General features: G+C 37.1%; 1 protein-coding gene across 5 annotated transcripts in view; it reads left to right on the top strand.

Annotated features, from left to right (window-relative positions):
* LOC122406617 (solute carrier family 23 member 2) overlaps positions 1-24,176 on the top strand; it is a 1,354,473-nt gene that overhangs the window by 1,255,638 nt on the left and 74,659 nt on the right. The gene's annotated exons all lie outside the window — the stretch shown is intronic.

Here is a 24,176-nt window from a genome sequence, read left to right on the forward strand (position 1 = left end):
GGGTTATAGCTGGCATCAAGAGGCTTTTGATGGTGTTCTGTACAGACACGGTAAATCCATATATGTGTTAGTAACTTTTGCATAATCTTGAGCCTGTGCAAAGTTTTTTCTCAGCATTTACGCTACCGATCGTGTTGGTTTCGTGCTCATTCGAAAGGGATTTTGAAAATTAGTCTCCAAACCAATTTTTGATTTATAAAACATCTCCTGAGCTCTGCAATTTTAGAAAATGATATGCCAGTTTTATCCCCACCAGCGCGAATCGTTTTATTCAGAGAAAGTATACTCGGCGAGCCTCGGGCCAGCAGACGACAGGGCTGTCAATGTACATATCCCGAGACTCTACCGAGTCTCTTGATATTGTAACAATTTTTTATTAGAATTGATATCCACGATTCAATTTTGACATTAATTTTACATAGGCATTGCACACAATATCATTGAGATTTATTCGCGATTGGACAGATATTCCTTTATCAAATCAACGATGAATATACAAGATTATTTCTGCGCGGAATGGTCACATAAATATATATATATACGCCAGCATGTCTATTCACAACAATTCTTCCAGAACTCACAATTCTTCGACACAGCAAGATACATATATTATAGACATACAAGTTCAAATTATACAGAAATTACGACTTATCTACAAACGACGATTGATGAAGGTGATTCCGCTACGATGACTCTCCTCCTTTGAGACGATGCTCGCCCGCAGCGTCTCCCGAAATGGTTGAAATTGGGGTGACGAAGCTGTTGGCCAGCTTTTTTTTTTTTTGGAAGCAGGTTGTTCAATAATGAGGAAAACTCCTCTAGAAATCGCTTCCGAGATGGACAGACGATTTCTATCGATGTACTGATCTCAGTGTCGATCCCTCCAGAGAGAAAGCGGCCAAAGAACGTAGACGGTCTCCGTGTATAACGAGACAATTTGTAGGCGCGATTTATGTATATACAGATACACATATATTTATATATCAATATATATCTGTATATCGATATTGCGATCGAAAAAGAATATGTGCCACAAGACTTTTTTATATCGGCACCGGGCCGTTTACTCTTTACAAAATGACATTTTATTTCGATATGTAACAACGACGGAATTATATCATGAGAGGGATAACTATTTGGTCTGATGGCCCTACGATCTGATTTCTTACTGTCTCTCGTAGAGCGAGAGACCATTGTCCCCAAATTGGGATATTCAGCCAATATTGTAGGGAGGGGAGAATCGACCACCTTGACGGGAAACATCGGTTTCGATCTATACCTACTATTCCGTCGGAATATATCTCACATTTATCCCCCTTATTTTACAGCGAATGAGTCATTGACATCGTGACATTGTTGAATTCGGTGTGAAATAATCGCTTATGAGAACAACAATCTAGGAAACATATATATACCGTCACAGGCGCGTGGCGGCGCACGTAAAATCATACGACAAACCGCTTTACGATCGGCTTTCATTCAAAGGTACATCAACACAGATATATGTATACCCACTCATTCTTCCATACCAGGAGAACAAGATCAAGCGAGTTACATAGGGCTTGTATATTTTTTTAAATTACAGCGATTATAAACATTTTTTATCTTTTTACAGTCGTCTGGATCCGACAATAGAAATGCATTCTGACCAATACTTTTCACAATTCGGTAGGGACCTTGGAACAAGTGGAAAAATATTTTTGTTACCCGTTCATGGGCATTCGATTGATATGGAACTCGCGACAATACCAGATCCCCTACATTCAGCCGGATACTCGACACTCCTTTTTGATATTTCTTTCGATGCTCGAAATGAAGTTTCATGCGAGAGTTAGCTAGTGAAATTTGTTCATCGTGTGGCACTTCGATTCCGGACGGGAAGGATATAAGCTCATTGATCTTTTCTGTTGGCTGATTCCCGAAATGAAGTTCATAGGGAGTAAATCCCGTGCTCGAATGCCTAGTTAAATTCAAAAACTTCTCGATTAACGAAACATACTGTGCCCATTTTGTATGCGCTTCTGAGCAGAGAGTACGAAACAGTCGCCCGAGTTCCTGCATAACACGTTCGGTCGGGTTACTTTGCGGATGACGGATCGATGAAAAAACTGCCTTTATCCCCTCTTCTTCTAGGCGCATTTTCCATAGCGGGGAAGTGAATTGGGTCCCATCACTCAAGATAGCCTGTGGTTTTCTCATTTCTACAACATAACTATCGCTTATTTTTCTCAGGGCGGTCTTGGTAGTAGCCCTTTTTATTGGGTATAATTTCACGTATTTAGAGAACGCGTCGAGAACTACGAGAATGTATTCCACCCCTCCAATCGACTTAGGAAGCGGTCCATAAAAATCTACCGTTACTAGTTCATTCGGTTTAGTTGCGGGAACCATGTTAAACTCGCCCTGCATCGAATAATTTAAACATTTGACCCGCTGACACAAATCACAGCTGAGGACATATTGTTTTATTTCCTTGACCATGCCACTCCAATAAAAGTGACGTCTTATATAAGAGACGGTCTTTGAAACTCCCGGGTGCCCGAGCTTTTCGTGCGTAAATCGTGTCAATTCGCCAGTCAATGACGTTGGCGTGATTACTTGCCAATTAGTTTGAGATGGAGACGTCCGGAATAAGATATCGTGATGCAGCTGATGATACGGAATCGCCTCATCTTTTTCGAGTGCTTCAATGATTTTATATATTGCCGGGTCGTCGCGTTGCAATTGTCGAATCTTTTTTAAACTCTTCCGTATATTCTCGGGAATATCGTCGAACGATTTCGAAATCTTATGGATCACGCAAGCTTGTTTATTTTTAGCATTGAAAACGAGATGGTTAGTCAGAGCAGCTATTTTATATTCGTTTCGATTATCCGCCGTTTCGAATTTACCTGCAGGATTCCGACTAAAAAAATCCGCAACGATCAAGAGACTCGGTAGAGTCTCGGGACAAGTACATTGACAGCCCTGTCGTCTGCTGGCCTGAGGCCATGTATTTTCTAGAATTGCGGAGCTCAAGAGATGTTTTGTTAAGCGAAAATTAGTTTGGAGACTAAATTTCAAAATCTCTTTCGAATGAGCCCGAAACCAACACGATCAGTAGCGTAATTGCTGAGAAAAAACTTTGCACAGGCTCAAGATTATGCAAAAGTTACTAACACATTTAGAAATTTGACATGTCTGTATATAATACCATCAAAGGCCTCATGTCCCTCGGTCTAACTTCGCGGCGGTGTCGCGGACTGACGTCACATGCCGAGAGCTCGAAAGTCACCAGCCGAAGTTTCTCGTCATGTTGACGTTTGGGGTTATGATGTTATGAAGTGCGTGCGGGATGACTAAAAATAATTTTCGTCATCTAACGAAGTGCATATTACTATTTATTTCGTTAAATTTTGTGATATACTAAACCAGTATCAAAGCGGCCGCGTAAATGTAGTCTGTGATATGTGTGCGAAAAAGGATATAAAAAATGCGCGATGCATATGTCTGTTACGTCCTAGCATTACGCTAAACACCCCTCACTTTTTCTCTTCAACTCAAACGCTATCACGAGTATATTCCTAACCTTTATCATCATTTGTCGATACATAGTTCGTATCTAAGAATATATATAAACACAGAGCGTATCCAGACCATCCATAACAAATACATCCTGCGAGACACTCGGCGCTCGCACATATTTTTTTCCTCAACTGTCCATTCTTTAAACACTCACAACGCGTGCCCTAGACTCTCCCCGACGTTCCGGCGCCATAAATAATCCTACAAGACGAGCACGGAAAACCAGAAATAAACAGTCCAAGACCGATTTCCTATCCTTGAATTTATTATCAATGCAGCATTTCCTAAATCCACACAAAATTCCAGAGACGCGTTCCGAAACTCGCGTTTCCCACGAGTCCCGAAAACAGATGCTCTTATCTCAAGTGCAACACGTGCACATCTCAGAACTCCGCTCAACACACTTTCCCTAATTCTAAGAAATTTCGAGCGACTTTTCCTCCAATCATATCTCCGGAAAAGTCTCCCCCATATTCAAATCCAATCATCAAATCAGACGATACTTTTTACCCAATCCAAACTAAAAAACCACAGAGAACAAACCCCCTCTACAGCATCCTACCCCCAAAAAACACATCCTCCTCTCGAACTCTAACTAGGCTAAGAATCTTAGTTGTTAGTCAGTTAGCATCGAACATCAAAGACATTAACATCGGAGAACTCTCCTTTCTCTAAATCCTAATTCATCTTAGAGAGCTCCGAATAATAGCTAACTCTTTATTTAACAGTTTAATTTCTTAATTTGTAAAGTAAATAAGTGCATAAGTGTCTCAATAAACACATCAGAATATTTTGTAATAAACAAAATATCATCGAGTGTACTTATTTCATCAAGCCTTCGACACCGCTCAACAATTGGAAAATCCTTCCAATTCGCGGGCACAACCACAATAAAAGGTCACGTATACCTGAAAATATAGTATATGTTCTCGGGCCTCGCACAAGTCCCAAAGAAGACTCACTGGCAGAGGTACTCAACGTACACTCTGCTTCTCTAAATCGGCGACTGTGCGCCCCCAACTAATCCTCCCATCTGGGACGTAACATGTCAACGAAAACTTTTCAAGATTTCATTATTTTGTTCGACTGGAAATAAGCGCTAACTAAAGTAATCTTTCAATTAAATCAGAGTGCGAGAAATATTGTGCAGTGTAAATATATCGTCAGTAGGCTAGGTTATATATATGAAGGCGTCAGATTATATATATGAATAAATACAACAAAAACACACAGAACTGTTACAATGATGTTGTAAACTTTAATTGAATAAATGTTTTCTAATTTATTTCTCATGTTTTCCATATTTTGCTTCATATTCAGTTTGGCTCTGCCCTCTCCGATCCTTGTTTTCACTCCATCGGTTTGCAGCGGATCGATACATATCATTAATTAATTGCCTAATATGTGTCCTATGATTTTCTACTATTTCTTCATGCTGATTGTGGTAACGTGATTCAAGAGGTTTCCAGCTATGATCATCAATCTCACATTTTGTACATCAGATTTTCAAAACAGTTTCTGGTCTTGATATAAGTGTAGTTATTCTTTTTCCACCTGGTCTGTCGAGTAACAAATTTTGAAACTTATTCCAAAAAGTCTTTGGATGCTTTGTTTGCTGATCATATGAAAAGTCGAATCTTTGGAATGCAGTGGGCAAACACAAATTTTGACAACAATACTTATGAAATGACATGTATCTTGAGTAGTCCCACTTTGCAAACTACAAATGTGGAATTATTAGTGAAAAGATTCATTACGCTAAGTCTACAGTTGCTCAGTTTTGGATGTGATCAAATATAATGCTAGCTAACATCCATGGGAACATACAGAATTTCTGAATACAATATTCGCTATGTCATTTCAACGTAACATCATGACTTTTGCCAACTTTTCTCTATAATACTATAGATTTGGATTATTGAAATACAGCAAAAATTTGCGAATTATAAAATTGATATACTGTGCCACTCATTTTACTTTTTAAAACTAACTGTAACATATATATGAAGTAAAAAACTCATCACAGAAGTCTTCAGTTGCTCATTTATGGATAGATTTTAAATTGCTGTCTTCAAAATTTATTGCGCAGATACATTGAATCGCAGCAGATACCTGCGAACTCTGAAATTTCTGTGCATAAATATGTGTGTTAAGTATCACCCCCTATCTTTGATTATGAGAATGAGTAATAGAACTTGGTTTAGCAAGTTTTAAAGTATTTCTTTTTAAATACTATTGAAGTTTGTATTACTGCGGTATGAAGCAAATACCTCCAAACTTTCATATTTTTGTGTCGCAACATGTGTGCCAATCATTTAAATTTTTTACTCCAACCGTAACATGTAATCTCAAAAATTCATCACAAATGTCTTCAGCTTTTCTAAATTCCTAAAGTTTCCGTTGACTATTTTATTCTGAGTTTTTAAACTTTTAAATTCATTCCTGAATTCTCCTGAAATTGTTTTTCTCCAAAACCAATGCAGATACCTTAAACGTCTTTGAATTCCGTTGCTCTGTTGAATTAAGTACGCTCAGTTTTTTTTGCTTCTTTGAGTTCTGACATAATAAATGTTTCTGGGTGCCTTTTTTCAGCAACTATCAAACTGTAGATAATTGGATCTCAGCGGCCACTTGCAAACTTTGGAAATATATTTCATCGGGGACACGTTTTGAATGACACGAAAATGTCTAGATTCAGAATGCAAAAGCAACATTTAAAAAGGGCCAATTCTGTTGGATTTGTTGTGTCTTGAATTTGATCTATCTTTCCTCTTTTCCTTTCTTTTTCCTAACGTTATCAGCCGAAAATCATATCTCGGCCCGCAACACGCATTGCTCCATGCTCTTGAGTTCCCAATGGACGAAACATATTAGAAGACAAGGAGAAAAATCACCAAAGTCCAAGAATAAACCTCTATCGAAATATTTTCAGTACAATTTCGACGAAAAATAGGTCTTTTTTCGTGAAAACCAACGTTATACGCCGAAAATTATAAACAATTCATAGATATTTAAACTAAAATCTTATAGTCATCTGAACATAAATAAGGATCTTTTGAGAAAAAAGACGTGATATCAAACCATAAACTTCCCCTAGGGAAAAAAAGGTTGGGACAAGTACATTGATGGTCCCTCGTTTGCTGATAATTCCACCCATAAAAAAAACTTTAAACAAAATTTATTTTTAATTGTAAAAAAAATTATTTCATAAAAAAAAATACAGAACAATTCGAAAAAAATTTTACAAATCTTGAAAAAACGTTATATTAAAAAAAAACTAATCTGCATCTATTTTTTAAAGTGTCAAAAGAATCAAATAACAAGTAAAAAATAATAAACCGAAAAATCGCCCTTGAAATCATTTTGGAAACCGATGCCTCATTCTTCTTATTTGATTCGAACAGCTAAATCAATTGAAAAAAATTCCATCTAATTTACGTGCAACATTAAAATTTATTATATCAATTCGAGGCCAAGTATTTTCTAATGAATTGAAAAAAGTTACCATTTGAATTACGTGCAGCACTAAAATTTATGATATCAATCGGTGGACAAGTATTTTATTAGTAACTCCAAATTTTGACATTATTGAATTGTTCTAAGAAGCTGTCAAATCCAAAAGAATCACATGCAAGCTAGTCATTTCTTACTCTATGGTGGTAGAGACTTATAAGAAAATCGATTCTTCTCAGACTTTCAGGATCCTCTGGTATTTTTCACAAAATTCAACGTCGATTGGATCGATACAAATTATGTTTAAATAAAAGTACTTGTCCGGCCCATCACTATCCATTCAATAAAAAATCAATCATAAAAAACGAAATTGTACGGCAGAATCTGGTCAAAAATTTATTGAAATGCGATTCATTATTAGTTTAATATTCTTAATAATAGTATAGGTTAGTTCTTATTCCGAAATGAATTCGTTCGCTGGAAGAATAAGTGGGAAGTAAAATTTGCCATCATTGAATATAAACTGGAGAGTTATTTTGGAAGCTTGAACATATATATTATGTATAATTTTTTTCATTTATCGATGCACAATAATATCCCTTGTATATTGCGGAACAATTTGTTTACGTTTTGTATTAAATTAGTGCAATTAAGTAAAAATTACTTGAAGATAATTCTCTCAATTCCCTCTGCATGAATACTTGTGATCCATCAGTTCTAGACAAGCCCTGATTTTTATTTGGATAAACAATTTAAACGGAAAGTCATGGGCCGGACAAGTACTTTTATTTAAACATAATTTGTATCGATCCAATCGACGTTGAATTTTGTGAAAAATACCAGAGGATCCTGAAAGTCTGAGAAGAATCGATTTTCTTATAAGTCTCTACCACCATAGAGTAAGAAATGACTAGCTTGCATGTGATTCTTTTGGATTTGAAAGCTTCTTAGAACAATTCAATAATGTCAAAATTTGGAGTTACTAATAAAATACTTGTCCACCGATTGATATCATAAATTTTAGTGCTGCACGTAATTCAAATGGTAACTTTTTTCAATTCATTAGAAAATACTTGGCCTCGAATTGATATAATAAATTTTAATGTTGCACGTAAATTAGATGGAATTTTTTTCAATTGATTTAGCTGTTCGAATCAAATAAGAAGAATGAGGCATCGGTTTCCAAAATGATTTCAAGGGCGATTTTTCGGTTTATTATTTTTTACTTGTTATTTGATTCTTTTGACACTTTAAAAAATAGATGCAGATTAGTTTTTTTTTAATATAACGTTTTTTCAAGATTTGTAAAATTTTTTTCGAATTGTTCTGTATTTTTTTTTTTATGAATATTGTCTTTTCCTGAACAGTGGGACACGCGAAAGGTGTATTGTTGTAGATCAAGACTCCATCGAATCAGACGAGCAGTATGGTAATTTGTCGTATTCAAGAATTTTAACGCCTCGTGATCCATAATAATATCAAATGTATTCCCTACCAGATACATTCGACACTTACTGATCGAATAAACGATTGCCAACAATTCTTTTTCCGTCGTATTATAGTTCAACTCCGCAGTGTTCAAGCAACGACTCACCAAAGAAATAATATGGTTTTCTCCCGTGTGATTACATTGATAAAGGACACCACTGACCCCCTTATCCGAGGCATCTGTTTGAAGTTTAAATGGAGTATCGGGAATCACGTGACGAAGCGTCACACAATCTGCAAAACCGTCTTTTAAATTTTGAAACGCTACCGAGTGTTCGCGCGTCCATTGCCATTGGTTTTTACTCTTGAGCAAATTGCGAAACGGATCAATCAAGTTGGCGTGTCGTACACTAAATTGCCGATAGTACGTACAGACTCCGATTAATTGTTGTAATTCTTTTCGGTTCTGTGGTTCGGCGAAATCCCGTATTATATTGAGTTTTTCTTGAGCCGGTCTAATCCCGTCAGTGGAAAGACTGAAGCCCAAGAAATTTACTCGGTCCTTGAGAAATACCGATTGTCGAGTCGTAGAGTGAAATTGTGTTGTTGTAATTTATTGAAAATAATTTCAATATGTTGCAGGTGATCTTCGAAAGTCTTTGAATGTATTAATATATCGTCAATGTAAAAGGTGACAAATGAATCGAATTCGTTACCCATGGCAATATTTAGCGCGCGGATAAAACCGCTCCCTGCTGTTTTTAACCCGAAAGGTATTCGACAGAATTGGTATAATTGTGAGCCATACAAAAAGGCGGTATATGGCCGGGATTCTCGAGCTAGAGGAATTTGCCAATACCCGTACGCTAAATCAGTTGTTGACAAAAACTTGGCTCCGTGATACTTCTGGATCAACTCATTTATCAAAGGCGGAGATTCGTTGTCGGACTCAATGATATCGTTAATGAATCGCGCGTCTAAACAGATGCGAATACTATTATTTTTCTTCCGCACAATACGGAGAGGGTTACAATATTGACTTTCGGATCTCTCTATAATACCCGCTTGCATCATTTCTTTAATCTCCTGAGAAACCGACTCGCGGAGCGCCACCGGCACCGGGTACGAGCGTTTAACCACGACTTTGGGATTTTTTAATCGAATTCGATGTTCGTAGTCTCCCGCACCGATAGTTTTGTATGAAAACAGGGTTTTATATTTGTTCAATAACCGTTGAAACGCAATCTTCTCGGGTTCCGGGACATGCAAAGTGTTCACGAGTGATTGAACATCTTCAAAGAAAATTTGATCGTCACCATCCTTATATAAATTGGATATATTCATCGGTGAGTCAACATCGAGTTCGTCGACTATCGTTTGATCATTAATCAGGGCTATTGTTTTTTCGAAATTGGCGGATTTAACGTCCGAATCTAACGTCTTTCTCTCCTCGAGTGTTCCGATCATTTTCCCGTGCGGGGATTTTTCGGCAATAATGTGAGAACACGAACGTCTCTTCTCTAAAATTGCTTGTAATTCGTTATGAGGCTTTCTGACGGAGAGAATGTCACCATTTTCGACGCTAGACAATTCTTTGCTATCCGCCGATTCGAGTGTTTCGTAAGATTGATTCACTGTCTCCATTAATGTACTGTGACCGATTTTTCAAGTGCCACAAAATCAAATTCTTCCGCTCATACTATTTTATGTTTTCGAGAACAGTTCTTATTCTCGTGGGCGCCAGCCACCGAAGTGACATAGTATGATCGGAGGGAAATGATGATTTGCCGGCTTGGCTTGCAGCGGAATGGGCGGGGTGAACGGGAAAATAACTGGCAAAACCAACAATTGTTAAATGGATGATATCTTAATTATTATTTAACAATCACTTTTCAAAATTACAATAATCAAATCTCGATGAGAATTTACCGGGAGGACCGCAAAATAAAGACGGGAGAAAAAGTCGCGAACTCACACTACAATCTTCACACACAATCGATCGGGAGCCTACACTCACTACAATCTATCACGAGCTCGTATTTTCTGTCACGGTTCTACTCGTGGTCAGAAATTCGTTAAAGATGGAATACGATGACAAATAATTACGTGATGAATAAAATTACTGAGCCCCCGATATTCGGTTACTCAGCCGAGCTATTACCCGTCACACGCGTTCGCAATCCCGATCCACACACTCTTTCTCACTCAAACTCTCCCACGAATATTCCCGACCTTTCCTCTCAGTTTTACAAGAAACAAACGATTACTAAACAAAATTTGAGATTTTCGCGTCGGCCACGCAACTGAAAATTTATTCGACTTTATTTTTCTACCCCGAACTTTACGGAACGCGAGCAACAAGGAAATCAAAAGCCGACTTTCTACGGGACAGAGCCGCCGCCGTGACACATTTTCTCGATATTCAAACTAATTAGACCGAGCGAAATTTCACAATAACATGAAATGAATTATGCCATAATAATCCACGGGAATAATTACTTAAAGAGTCCATCGCCCGAAACGAACAACGAAAGGTTGGACTTACGGCGTGTGAGACTAATTCCCGAGATCGCACGTCCAGTTCGCTCGATGCTCCACGAAAATCTCCCGAAATCGATCACCGTCACGCAGTACGTTACCGCTCTTCTCTCTCCCCTTTTCTCGATCTATGTTCGCCCTATGACAGGTGCGTGACATGAATTATGCTCGTGGGGCGTTAGACGGGGCCCCGAATTTTCGTGGGAACAATTAGTTGTTTCTTTATGATGTGAATTAACCCCTGGCCCGATTATAACGACGATGGATATTTTTATGACGGGAGGAGAAGAGATTTTTCATATTACGAATTACGATACTGCTGATGATTTTTATATTTTCTAAGGATCAGACGCCCCTCTTGACGGGACTCCCCTGAGTTTTCGATGTACGACGTCGCTGATTTTCCAAAATTCCAAGTTTCGAATATTCTCGAGCCTTCGAGAACATTCGACGACGGTTTTTGTGCGAGTTGGTGTGCGTGTGATGTATGTGTGAGTGTCCATGTGTTGTGTACGAGCCCTGCTCGAAGTACACCGACGTTTCGAATGTTCCCCTCTCATTCCACTCGGGAAAAACGATCCAATATGTGAACCTCAATTCGAATATCTCGACAACGACGGTTGGTGTTCCCTCTAATTCGAATTAGACGCTCCCAAATTACATGAAATGATGAGATTACGAATCGATTAAATCTTCTCTATCTTTCTCAACAAGGCCCTACGGAAATCTTTGCGGGATCGTTGCGTGGCTGGAGCATCGATCGAAACGGACAGGAGAGCATTTGTGACTGTTCCTCCATTTACTCTTTCTTTTAAGTAACCATAAAATAAAAAATCGTCACAGTACATTAATGTTGACCGCTCGTTTATATCCCTCAACACATATTTCCCCGGTATCCCCCAGTCGGGAATTCATGTTTTCGGGTAATTCGAGTCCTGATATTCTTATCATTGTTATTAGGTTTTCCACAATATCAGGCTCACCAATCCCCATTGTTGTGAGAGCGTATTCGTAATCCCCTTCCATTTGTGTTGTAGTAGACACGGTGTGTTTTGTACCCTCGGTTATGTCTACTGATTTGAGTTTACTTAAACTATCATCATTCACCTCGATAGATTCAAGCTTTTTTGAGTTCGTACCACCTGCTGGGAAATTACTATCGTATTCCTCCTGAGGAAGATTTCTCAATATTTGAATGTAGGTAATATCAAGGTCTTCCGAAACGTTCAATTTTTCAACGGATGGCCGACCAAATGATATTAATTCCGAAGGGATAATTATTCCCTTCACCACAATTGATCGTTTTCGAAAATCTACGACTATTCCGTTCCTTAACATCCAATCACTGCCAATAATCATATTACTGGTTAAATATAGGACAACTAAAAAAACCGTCTCGATCGTAACATCGGCCACGCTAATCTGGAAACGAACCTGTCGTTTAACGGCTGTCGTTTTCTTGCCAATGGCCGATAAAACGACAACATTAGAGACTGGCAATTCGAGCAACGGGTGAATATTTTTCAGGTAACTATAGAAACCCTCCGAAATACACGTAATCTGACTTCCAGTATCCAGCAACGCACGAATTGGAAATTCAAATTGAAAAACTAAAATGTGGGGACAATTTGAACTCTGCGTATCAGATCTTTCCTCATTCTTTTCTGTTTCTCGTTCAATAGTTATTGTGAGATCCTCAAAAATGTCATATGGACTACGACGTAAACGCGAATCTCCTCTTATTACGTCGCTTTTTAGTTTAAATGCTCGTCGTCTTGTTCGGGCATTGTCATATGCGCAACCTCGACGTGCTTCGCGACAACCGGAGGTGGTGGTATTGAAAAATCTGGCATCGGGTACCATGGTTGAACATTCACGTCGATTCCTTTCGTACGATAGGACGCCGTTTGGGGGTAATCCGACCGGCCGTGATTTGATGACGACTTGTTATGATCAGACGAGATAGTGCCGTTTTTGCTGCTATTGAGAGAGACGTTCGATGTCGAATGGTTATTGCTGTTGGGACGGCGTATCTCACGATTACGGGTTTCTTCGAATGATATATCTAATTGCGCTAAAGCTCTCGCGACTTTGTTTATATCCGCATAATCTATTGTAACTAACGCGTCGCGGGCTCTCATAGGCAACTGTTGCACTACACTGTAATTGATCTCATACTGGTCCAATTTTGGGGTGAAATATTGGGCAGCACTCGCTTGCTGATGAAAATATGACTGCATCGAACCATCAGCCGCATTGTACCGCCGTGACGACCACTGAGCTTTTAATCGAACCTGTGTCGGTATCGAGTAAAATTCTTCGAGAAACGCTGCTTTGAATATACTGTACGTCATCGAGCTGGTTTGCTGCGCACGGTACCAGTCTCGAGCACGACCATCAAGTAGAGTTTCGAGTACCAGTAACTGACAATCATCAGGGACTTTTTTGATTTTAAAATATTTTTCCACGTTTTCCACGAATTCGTGAGGGTTGATTTTAAGATCGCTGCCAAAACGCGGAGCTCGAATGTTCAAATTCATTGAATGGATTCCGCGGACAAGCCCATTTAACATACCTGATCTTGTTTCGTGTCCTTCCTCACTCGCCATAGATGCATTTCTCAACCGTTCGTTCTCCGCACGCAACGCTCTAGCTTGCTCGTTCATTTGGATCATATCATCTTGCATTTCTTCCAATTCTCGCACCAGTTTCAGTCTCACACTCTTCCATTCTACACGTTGACGGTTCATCCGCTCTCGATCCAACAACATTTGCTCAATTTGAGGATCATTATTCCCAGTAGCGCCTATTAAAGTATTTTCGTTCGGATTATTATTCGGCATACTTGTAAACAGAGGATTAACGCTCTCGCTTCGATCCTCGTTGACTGGCTTGTTTGTTCTCGAACGAGTATTCATTTAATCGTCACTACTTTGATTTCACAATTTGATTATTCAAAATAAGAACGAGAATAATTTCGACGTACGAATTTTCTGCTTTATATTGATTTGAACGAATTTCAAAAGACAGACTTTTAATTCGTCCCTGTTCGGGCGCCAAATTGTAACAATTTTTTATTAGAATTGATATTCACGATTCAATTTTGAATTAATTTTACATAGGCATTGCACACAATATCATTGAGATTTATTCGCGATTGGACAGATATTCCTTTATCAAATCAACGATGAATATACAAGATTATTTCTGCGCGGAATGGTCACATAAATATATATATATACGCCAGCATGTCTATTCACAACAATTCTTCCAGAACTCACAATTCTTCGACACAGCAAGATACATATATTATAGACATACAAGTTCAAATTATACAGAAATTACGACTTATCTACAAACGACGATTGATGAAGGTGATTCCGCTACGATGACTCTCCTCCTTTGAGACGATGCTCGCCCGCAGCGTCTCCCGAAATGGTTGAAATTGGGGTGACGAAGCTGTTGGCCAGCTTTTTTTTTTTTTTGGAAGCAGGTTGTTCAATAATGAGGAAAACTCCTCTAGAAATCGCTTCCGAGATGGACAGACGATTTCTATCGATGTACTGATCTCAGTGTCGATCCCTCCAGAGAGAAAGCGGCCAAAGAACGTAGACGGTCTCCGTGTATAACGAGACAATTCGTAGGCGCGATTTATGTATATACAGATACACATATATTTATATATCAATATATATCTGTATATCGATATTGCGATCGAAAAAGAATATGTGCCACAAGACTTTTTTATATCGGCACCGGGCCGTTTATAAACTGTCGTTTTGTAAAGAGTATACTCTTTACAAAATGACATTTTATTTCGATATGTAACAACGACGGAATTATATCATGAGAGGGATAACTATTTGGTCTGATGGCCTTACGATCTGATTTCTTACTGTCTCTCGTAGAGCGAGAGACCATTGTCCCCAAATTGGGATATTCAGCCAATATTGTAGGGAGGGGAGAATCGACCACCTTGACGGGAAACATCGGTTTCGATCTATACCTACTATTCCGTCGGAATATATCTCACAATATAGTTTTTATTTCTTCTTGAACTCAGCGTGATTGTGCATGGTTAGCTCAGCTTGATGTAACCCGAAAAACAAGATTGCAGAACTTTTGAGAAAAAAGACGTGATATAAAATCTCAAAAATTCCCCTAGGGAAAAAAGGTTAGGACAAGTACATTGATGGTCCCTTGTTTCCTGATCATATCACGAAAAATGTGAAAAAAAATTCCATAAAAAAAATTATCAAACCAACTGTACAGAATTTCAAAAGAACAATTAAAAAAAAATTCACAAGTCCTGAAAGAACATTACATTAACAAAAATACAAATCTGTAATTATTTTTTCAAGTGTCAAAAAAATCAAATGAAACGTAAGAAATAAAAAAACGAAAAATCAAAATAAAATATTTTTAAAAAATCAATTGAAAAAAATTTCCATCTAACTTACGTCCAGCATTAAAACTTATGATATCAATTCGAGGCCAAGTATTTAATGATAATTCAGAATATTCATTCCTACGGGTACCATCAGGAACTTGAGAAAGTTCTTATGAATCAAAAAAGTTACCATTTGAGTTACGTGCAGTACTTAAATTTATGATATCAATCGGAGGACAAGTGTTTTATTAGTAATTTCGAGTTTTAACATTATGAAATTGCTCTAAGAAGCGTTAAAATCCAAAAAAAATCACATCAAAGGTATATATAGTAATTTGTTACACTATATTGGCACTTGGAAGAAAATCGATTCTTCTCAGACTTTCAGGATTCCCTGGTATTATTCACAAGATTTGACGTCGATTTTAGATCGGTACAAATTATGTTTAAATATGTGTTAAAAGTACTTGTCCGGCCCATTACTTTTAAATTAAATTGTTTATTCAGATAAAAATCAGGGCTCTTCTAGAACTGATGCATCATAAGTATATGTACAGAGGAAACTGAGAAAGTTATTTTCAAGAAAGTTAATTAAATAAAAAATTTTAACGAATCTTCCTGTAATGTACAAGAGATATTATTGTGCATCGATCAATGAGAAAAAAAAATGCACAATAAATATGTTCAAGCTTCTGTTATAACCTCTCACAAGGAAACATAGGGAGGTCGACCCCTCCGATTTTGATCTAATTTATATATGTTGTAGTACATCGAAAACTAAGAAACACGTATTTTTCCTTATCGGCCCATAAACGGTTTAACGGCGTGAAAACAACCCCCGAAGATGGGCACCTCACGGGGTGGTTTCTCAGTTTTGCATATAAGCCCTTTATGTATTCGAATGAAACCAACGCTAAAATATTTATATTGATAAATCATCGAAAACGCGCCCAAGACTTTTTAGGGGAAAGGGTGTTTAAGGGGTGAACAACCTCTAATTCGAAAATTTTATTATGTACCATAAAAACTGTTCTTCCGATTCGAACGGTACCAACTGCATTTTGTAGAGGTCGAAAAATTAGTCGATACGTGTTTCGGGGTTTTTCGGAAAAATTCGCTTTTAAGGGGGTAAATCACCCCTTTCGTCGTAATACCTTATATCGTTATAAAAACATTTTTATTCTCAATTATATTGTTGTACGGTAGCACAACCACTTATATATATTATTGGAATGTGTTCAAACTCAAAAATACATATTCAACTACCATCATAATACGTTAATATAGTTTTCAGATTATTATTAGTTTTTATAGTCCGTGCAGTAATGGTATTCATCAAAAAAGTGTTGTAAGCAAAGTAATTTCTTACACCAGGAACATCTTATTATTGCCAATTTCTCACAACCTTGAACATCACATTAAGGTCTCGATGATTGTCCGAAAGAAAATTTGACAGGGTTGACAAATTCTTCAGTTTTATCGCTTGTAAACCCCTTTTGTACCAAGCATATCGAAACAAATTTTGATACCTTGGAGAAGATAACTGATTATGAGATAAAGATTGCAATTTGATTATATTATTTCTTAAAGGTAGTTTGAGATAATAATCGAGTAACAAGACAGCGTCTGAAAAATGTCGAACAAAATTCTTCCATATTCTGAATCCATATACATCGAGTGGTTGACTCCTTCCGGTTGTACCTTTTGGTATGATCATTGTTTTGATGCTTTTTCCAATCGGTGTAACCTGCCTGACTACTTGTGTGCAATGTCCACTCCATGAATCTATCAAAAGTACGCTTTTTGAACCGATGTTAGGGAAAAAGACCTTTTCCAGCCACATCTTAAAGTGATCTGCAAAATTCAAGATAACGTTTGTTTTAATTTTTCTTTGCATATGTAGGATTGACGGATTTTGAAACAATTTTTTTTTCTTATAGCTGAAAATACAAAAGAAGGTAGGGTATACAAATACCTGAAGTGAATTTTCCTGACTTGGAAGCAGTCAAAAAGATATTACTTGGTTTGAATAAGGTCGTCTCTATAATTGGTCCAAATGTTCCGGAAGGTTCTTTCAAAACAATGAAAAGTGGCGATAGTAATTTTCCCTCTGCAGATATTGTGGGCTGTATAGTGTAGCTGTGAGTTGTCTTCGACAACTCACAGCTATGACGAATGCTGGCAAGGCATTCGATTGCAAATCTGCTCCTTCTTCTACAGTTTTTCGGGTTACAAATTTGTTAATTTTTCGAAATGTTATACAGTGAACTTTCTTAAATTTCAACAACCACGAATCGGAAGCCTTGAACCGAACGTCTTCAAATCCCATCTCTTTTTGTGCTTGTAGGGCCCACCTCCGAAGATCCACATCATGAACAATTAAGCCGGCATCAACAGCACTCTTCATATTTTCCAATGTATATTGAGAAATACGAGCTAGTTTTCCCATGTATGTTCCACCTTTGTTGAATTGATGAGCCCAACGTTTTAATTAACTTTTAGATGTCACTTTTTTGAATTGGTGTTTAACAGTGTCTACGCTTAAGTTCTTTTTCTTTCCGCTCCTCCAAAATTCAACTGCTCTTCTTTTATAATCATAGCTCAAATTTTCTTCATCAGCCGAACATGTATCGTATGGTGTTCCACGACTCCATTCCATCGCATTATCTTCTATAGGATTCGCCTCACACTCTTTATTAGGCTCTTGAAAATCTAAAGTATTTTCTTCAATATATTCCATTCCGGTAAAATCTTGCATACTTTGCAGTAAAAATTTTTCGATATTTTCTTTCAATTCTCGCTCTTCATTATTGATTGGGCTTTCAGCAATGTTCATCGCTTCAGACGTGATCAATAAAAGTCGTATAACATTTAATGGATTTACAATCATTTTGTATTACGCGTGCAATAGCGGTGTATATTTCACTTGAATATCCCGTGACGAACTGATATTTGTCTCCAAAAATTGCTTTGAGGAATATGAAAATATACGCAACTGGGTCAAAGAATTTCGATTTCGAAATTTGCAGCTATCTCTCTCGCACTCACGGTTGCGATATACCGACTGATCCATCCTCTTTATATAAATTTACAGAGCGTAGCATGGAGTGTTCACATCATTTAATATGGATATACATACTATACTTTATAATTAAATCTAATTTTCTATATTTTTCTGAACGGGGCTCTGCGGCAGGAATTCCTTTCGAATGTACAACATTCTATGGTCTATAGCTTATCACATTTAAATCTATGCTTTATTTCCTTCATAATAATTAAATCGTAACTCACAAAGGGGCGATGTGGAAATTATCGATACGGGGATGATCTCGCGTAGAAATATGGTCAAAGGTAAACTTATTTTCGAGTTTGAAGACATTCCAATAATATATATAAGTGATTGTGCTACCGTACAACAATATAATTGAGAATAAAAATGTTTTTATAATGATATAAAGTATTACGACGAAAGGGGTGATTTACCCCCTTAAAAGCGAATTTTTCCGAAAAACCCCGAAACACGTATCGACTAATTTTTCGACCTCTACAAAATGCAGTTGGTACCGTTCGAATCGGAAGAACAGTTTTTATGGTACATAATAAAATTTTCGAATTAGAGGTTGTTCACCCCTTAAACACCCTTTCCCCTAAAAAGTCTTGGGCGCGTTTTCGATGATTTATCAATATAAATATTTTAGCGTTGGTTTCATTCGAATACATAAAGCGCTTATATGCAAAACTGAGAAACCACCCCGTGAGGTGCCCATCTTCGGGGGTTGTTTTCACCCCGTTAAACCGTTTATGGGCCGATAAGAAAAACACGTGTCTCTTAGTTTTCGATGTACTACACATATATAAATTAGATCAAAATCGGAGGGGTCGACCTCCCTATGTTTCCTTGTCAGTTTATACTGCAATGAGGGCAATTTTTCCTTTTTATTTTGTCTAGCGACCAAATTCTATTCTGTATAAGAACTTACCTATTCTTTTATTGAGAATATTGAACTGATAATAAATCGCATTTGAATAAATTTTCAACCGGATTCTGCTGTACAATTTCGTTTTTTTTATGATTGATTTTTATTTGAATAAATAGTGATGGGCCGAACAAGTACTTTTAACAACTCTGTTGGTTTTGACAAGTTTTATACTTTTTCTTTCTCCGGTTGAACCTTGGTGTCTACATGGAGACTGAAAATTTTATGCATCGACATGTGTGCATCAACATTCTATCTTTGGGTATTCTAATGTGAATAGAAAAAAAATCTTCAAAAAGTTATTGAAAGCACATTTTTTAATGAAATAAAAATTTATAGCTTCGGAATGCAATATATTTTTCTTAAAATGGCCAATTCTGGTGGACTTGGTGGGCATTATATGTTTTTTTTTTCTCTCTCTATCTCTTTCTGGCAAATTTTGGGGAAAATCAACGAATACATTTGTTTCATTAAAAATCCTTCATATCTTTTTTATTCAAAATGATTTCATCAAAAAAATTGAAAGCAATATTTATGAATAAGGCGAAAGAACTTCACGAAGATGGAAAAAATTCGTAAACTTTACGAAAAATGATTTAAAACTCACAAAATGGTGGAAACATTCAAAATCGTTGAAAAATTACGGAGATCACAATGAACATTGGAATAATATAAAAACTATGTATGAAATGGATAAAACTTGACTAAAATCATTGGAGAAATTAATATTAAACATCGCAATAAAAACATTTAAAAACTATAAAACACCTTATTGAAAATTTTTTATATCGTTTAGAACTATCACAGAAAAACGATTTGATATAAAACCGAAAAAATTCTCTCATGGGGAAAAAAATTTGTACTAGTACATCGATGATCGCCCGTTTTCGCATTATAACACAAAAAATATAAAAAAAAAATTCTCAAACCTCACAATGAAAATGATTTCAAACCGTGAAAAAATATTCAAAACCACTACAATTCTACAGCATTAGTGAATCCAGAGACTCGGTAGAGTCTCAGGACAAGTACATTGACAGCCCTGTCGTCTGCTGGCCCGAGGCTCTCGCCGAGACTATACTTTCTCTGAATAAAACGATTCGCGGTAGTGGGGGTAAAATTGGCATGTGATTTTCTTTAATTGTGAAGCTCATGAGTTATGTACGGCTTTGAAAATTGAACTTTTAGCTAATTAAGAAGTTCTCTGTCGAATGAGCCCAAAATCAGCATTCTCGGTGGCGTATTTGCTGAGAAAAATCTTTGTACGGGCTCAAGATTATGCAAAAGTTACTAACATATCACAGATTTGACGTATACGTATACGCGTTCGACGTAGGTTAGTGGTAGTAGAGATGTGTCTCAACACATTCTGATTGGCTCTCCGATCTCAGCTCAATCCAGCTCACTGACCACGTTCAAACTCTATAAGGCCCGCTACACACAGTCAATAATGTTGCACAATAATATTGCACAATAAGTTTGTATGGTGTGTAGCGGTCCTTTAATTTAAGATCGCTCATACTTCTATTCAATGATTTCGATTGCGCAATATTTCAATACTACATCTACACGTTCAATAATATTGTGCAATCACCTATATTGCGCAATATTATTGACCGTGTGTAGCGGGCCTAACGTTTAGCACTCAAGCTGACCGACCACGTTCAAACTCTACGAAAGTTTATATATTTATAACAAACGTTATTTCGGACATAACGAAGTGCGATATGTAATTAATAAACAAACGCAGTTTCGACATAACGAAAATTAACGAAACTCGATATTAATTTTAAAAAAAGTTCGTCGTCTAGTGAAGTGCATATCATATCTATTATTTTATTATTTATTTATTTTAAATGATAGTGTGGTGTCATAATATTAAGAAAACTGGACGTCCTAGTAACTTCAATGTGAAAAGTGTCAATGGTGTGATCGAAAAAGTCTCCGAGTTCTCAAATATTATTCTTCGAAAATAAAACCGAAACACAACCTACTTTCGAGCCTAATCATCGTTTCAAAGCATAACTCCTATGTATATACAATATACAGGGTGTCCCATTTTAATCTTACACCTAACTTTTCTCGGAAAATATTGCTCGGATCAAATATTGTGCGGAACAAAATTTTTAGGGGTTGAAGGGGGACGTTTGATAAAAATTGGTTTGTGGATCCAAAATTCAAAATGGCGGTGTTAGAATGGCCGACATGTTTTTTTTGAATGGAAACATAACTTTTTTTCATCACCAAAAAATTTTTCAGCGCAAAACCAACTACTTTTGTTGGAAAAATTTTTTGATTAAGTTCATATTTTTTAAGTGAGAACATCATTTTCAACTATTTTAGAGGTATCCAGGATGTACCGCGAAGAGATTTTTAACGTACTAAGTGCAAGTGCGTTTGCGTGTAAGGAGCATATCAACGATTTTGTTGGGACTGAAATCAGCCATTGTTGCTAATTTTCAGAATTTTCCTCTAATTTAAGAACTTTTAAAAATTTCGAGAATCAAGAATTTTTCTCTGATTTCAGAACCTTTACAGATTTTCGATTTCGTCTTTTGCTAATGGCTGCGGAGTCAGAAGATAAACGTTTCAATCAATTTTTCATCCGTGGGCGATCACAATGACTTTTAAAATAAAAAATTCTTCTCTGATTTAAAACTCTAAAGTAAGAGAACTACGCAAAGTCAGACTACGTCAGTACTACCAATGATGTTTTCTTTAATCTCTTACAAAGTGAACTTACCTTTAATCGTACGCGAGGCTTACGCTTAAAGATAAGTACACGCAAACGAGGCTTACGCTTAAAGATAAGTTCACGTAAGCGAGACTTACGTCTACTTTTGAGTTGTAAATCAGAGAAGAATTTTTTATTTTAAAAGTCATTGTGATCGCCCACGGATGAAAAATTAATTAAATCTTCTGACTCCGCAGCCATTAGCAAGAGACGAAATCGAAAATTTGTAAAGGTTCTGAAATCAGAGAAAAATTCTTGATTCTCGAAATTTCTAAAAGTTCTTAAATTAGAGGAAAATTCTGAAAATTAGCAACAATGGTTGATTTCAGTCCCAACGAAATCGTTGATATGCTCCTTATTTTAGGGAGGTGTCGGGGCAATTACTTCCGAGCTGAAAATTTGTATCGATGTGAATATCCTGATCGTCGTCACCCATCACGGCAGACAATCCGAACCCTTGAGCAGCGAGCGAGGGCAGGTCGGATAATCCGCCACCGTCGACATTTCCCAAACGTCAATAATTTTGGTGGATTGCATGAAGCCCGAAACATGGCTATTTTAGCCATGATAGCAATTGATCCTCATTTGAGTGCCAAAGTGATCTCGGAACGACTGGGGTTTCCCAAATCGACAGCGCACCGTGTATTGAGAGGTGCGAAACTTCACCCGTACCGACTACAATTCCACCAAGACACTCCTAATCCAGATCCGTTGCGAAGGGTGGCGTTTTGTCGGTGGGCGTTGAGACAAATCGAGCGATCCAGGGACTTTTTTCGATACGTTATGTTCAGTGATGAATCCACTTTCAACAACCGTGGTCAAGTGAACCGATGGAACTTTCGGTATTGGTCTGATCAGAATCCACATTGGTTAAGACAGATCGATCACCAGCATCGATGGAGTTTGAACGTATGGTGTGGTATTGTGAACGGGCAATTAATAGGTCCCCATTTTTTCGAGGGAAATGTGAGCTCTGTCCGTTACCTTGATTTTCTACAAAATGAACTGCCTCTTTTGCTAGAAGATCTGGATTTGGACACACGTCAACAGATGTGGTTTCAGCAAGACGATGCACCCGCTCACTGGGCTCATGTTGTTCGGAATCATCTGGATACAACATTTGGTCAACGGTGGATTGGTCGAGACGGTCCTGTAAATTGGCCTCCAAGGTCACAAGATCTTACGTCTCCTGATTTCTTTTTGTGGGGGTACTTAAAAGACGCTGTCTACCGTCAAACTCCAACAACACGAGAGAACATGAAGGAGCGGATAAGAGCTGCCTGCCGTGCGATCCCGAGAGATGTTCTCCTACGCACAGTTGATGGTTTTGAGAGAACAGTTCAGGCATGTTTAAACATGAATGGAGGGAACATAGAAAAAAGATTCAGAACCAGGAAAAAAATTCTATAGAAATAATAAACGCAAATTGAAAAGTTCAAAAAAATTCAACAAAAATAAAAAACAATCGAAAAAAATTCTGTAAAGGAAAATAAAAAATTTTCAAAAAAAATCATAAATATTGAACAAATTGAAAAATGTACTATCCAAGTTACATGCAGTATAAAAATGTATGATATCAATTGGAGGCCAAGTTTTTATTGATAATTTGGAATATTTATCGAAAAAATTGGAAACTGTAATGAAATTCATGATAATTATTTTCACGAAAAAAGTTAATGAAAAAAAGTCATAACGGAAGTTACGTGCAGTACTAAAATGTATTGTATCAATTCGAGGTCAAGTATTCATCAGTTATTCGAAATATAATCTCCGGCGACAAATGAGCGTTGAGAATCCTTGTCGGGCTCACAACGTTTTATCAAAATTACTAAAAAATTAATGGAAATAAAATCATTAAAAACTCACATGAAAGTCATTCGTTACTTCAACAAGGTACACACTTTAAAGAATCGATTCCCCTCCGACTTTCAGGATCCCCTGGTATTATTCACAACATTCAACTTCGATTGGATCGGTACAAATTATGTTCAAATACGTCTTAAACGTACTTGTCCGGCCCATCACTTTTTATTCAGATTGCTCATTCGAAAACAAATCAGGGCTATAATAACAAATATAATATAATGGAAAG

This window comes from Venturia canescens, chromosome 2, assembly GCF_019457755.1.
Source record: "Venturia canescens isolate UGA chromosome 2, ASM1945775v1, whole genome shotgun sequence".
Taxonomy (NCBI): Eukaryota; Metazoa; Arthropoda; class Insecta; order Hymenoptera; family Ichneumonidae; genus Venturia; species Venturia canescens.